Genomic DNA, 2572 nt, shown 5'->3' on the forward strand with positions numbered 1-2572 from the left:
CAAGTCCAGATTAAGTCAAGTTTTTGCTCCTATTTTTTGATATTTTAGCCTAACTCATTGATTAAGAATTAAGAGACTTAGTGAATTTAATTAGTACCAAAAACCCCCTCTTGGCGAAAAGTCAAGAAATCCACAAAAAAGAAAATTGAATCTAATTAGGCTAATTTAGGGGATAGAGAATACGAGATAGGGAATATAGATTCTTTCGCATCTCGATTCAGTTTTTGAAAAAAAAAAATGATTCATCGAAGAAAAAAATCAGAAACAAGAATCACATTCCAGCTAACATTTCGATTTTAAACAGAACATTGTTAAAAAAGCAATCTATATTCTCATAGAATATATATGTTCTGGGACGGAAGGATTCGAACCTCCGAATAGCGGGACCAAAACCCGTTGCCTTACCACTTGGCCACGCCCCATTTGGATTTCTATTCGATACTAAGAAAGTATATTGCTTGTTTTGTTTGTTTGTCAACTCTAGTCCAAATATCTATAGAATAGATTAGATTGGTACTAGGATTTTGCGATGTTTTTGGTATGTGTAGATATAGAATTCAACTTAATTTATTGATCATTACATATAATTCAATTAAGATATTGTATGAAAATATGATTTTTTCGATTCTCCTTTGAGAAAAGGAGGATTTTTGATTGGGTGGGTTCAAAGAAAAAGAAGTATTTTTTGTTTACCTTACTTACTTTCCTTTTCCTTATATCAATAACTCAATCAAAATGCAATTATCTCCAAGAACAAAAAGTCTGTTATGCTTAATACCTTGAGTTTGATCGGTATCTGTCTTAATTCGACCCTTTTTTCGAGTAGTTTTTTCTTCGGCAAATTGCCCGAGGCCTATGCTTTTTTGAATCCAATCGTAGATATTATGCCAGTCATACCTCTGTTCTTTTTTCTCTTAGCCTTTGTTTGGCAAGCTGCTGTAAGTTTTCGATGAGATCCTTAATAATATCCTAGAAAATTCATGATTTATTCGAGAAAAAATTCTAAAATAAATAAAATCAGATAAGCTTTACCCTTTGAAACCTCGATTCAAACATTGAAATTCTTGGATAGTCACGAGAAATCCGGCTTAACTTATTTCCTTTTTTGACGCTTTACCTTTCCAGTGAAAGACCTTATTAGGCTCCTACACAATACCTAATTGTAGTATATAAAAAAATTTTGGTTAATGACAAACTCTTAGTAGAAAAGAATTTATGAAAATTCTTTTAGAGAAAGAGCTTCATTGCCTGGTGTCAAACTAGCATATGCGGTAGAAAAATGGATGATCTATTCTCTTTTTTTCAAAAAAATCATCTTGGAGATTGTGTAATGCTTACTCTCAAACTCTTCGTTTACACAGTAGTGATATTTTTGTTTCTCTCTTCATCTTTGGATTCCTATCTAATGATCCCGGACGTAATCCTGGACGTGAAGAATAAAATAAAAAGGGTTTTTCCTTGCTTGATTTTCCAATTTTCTTATGATTTGGTCTATTCCACACATTTAACTAAGAATAAGAACAAAGTGAAAGACTAATGATCACTAAAATGAATGTAGTAAAATAAGATTCACACAAGTTCTGAGAATAGTTCTACATACTTCCGAGACCGCTCCACCCTTCGCTTCTTTGTAGGATCTCCATTTTCCGCTGCATTGGTTTATGCTGGTTAGAAGTGAACGGCATGAAAAGCAATTTTGTAACAGCATGCATTTCATGTTGATAGGTTTATAGTACCTTANGATGGAATGGAGGGGTAAGATTTGATCTTGTTTCATTTAGTGAAACGACGTAGTTTTGATCCAAAACTACGTCGTTTGGACCCTCCTCTTGGCAGCCCCTTGTGGACCGGATTTGGACGAAATGGGCTCAAATTTTGGGCCAATTTTGGCTCAATTTTAATTAAAATACACTAGTCCAATCCCTACCCCATTTATCAAACAGTTAATCAACTCTTGAAACTTATACATACAAAAAATAAGAAAAACACACACACACACACACACACACACACACACACACACACACACACACATATATATATATATAAACAAAGCAAAAGTTAGGCATTTACAGTACCTGATCCCCTTGGGTTCTCCGGACAACAGTACGAAGTCAACTCTACAGCTGGAAAGTGACTGCCTGCACTGAACACGCAAACAGTGCAGCAGTCACTTCTCATTGGGAAGAACCTTGTACCAACCAAGTGACTACATTATTCAAGTGATGTCATCCAAGTTGTATTAACAAAAAACATTACAACAAAACATCACTTGAACACTTGAGAATTCATTCAAGCATTCTAAGCATCTGACAATCAAGCATTCAATTCTCAAGTGCATCAAGAACAAGGTACAACACTACCACAGGCCAGTTCCTATAAAGAGTCTCTTGTATGTCCTTAGTTAAGTTGTAACTTTGTAATTGTTCTTCATTGTAATTCCTACTTTGCTTATCTAGAAGCTTTAACTAGGAACCCTTTGTAAATCATAAACCTTTAGTGTTTGTGTCGTGACTAGAGTTAGTCATGAGTTGAAGTCTTTGTAATAGGTGTATTGCAAAGTGGCTTGTAA

At 34.5% G+C, this 2572-nt stretch overlaps 1 non-coding gene across 1 annotated transcript; it reads right to left on the bottom strand.

Annotated features, from left to right (window-relative positions):
* Nucleotides 1–350: 350 nt before the first annotated feature.
* TRNAQ-UUG lies at nucleotides 351–422 on the bottom strand. The gene has a single exon. It is a non-coding gene; the product is annotated as a tRNA-Gln (tRNA).
* Nucleotides 423–2572: the final 2150 nt, after the last annotated feature.

This window comes from Nicotiana attenuata, unplaced genomic scaffold (genome assembly GCF_001879085.1).
Source record: "Nicotiana attenuata strain UT unplaced genomic scaffold, NIATTr2, whole genome shotgun sequence".
Classification (NCBI taxonomy): Eukaryota; Viridiplantae; Streptophyta; class Magnoliopsida; order Solanales; family Solanaceae; genus Nicotiana; species Nicotiana attenuata.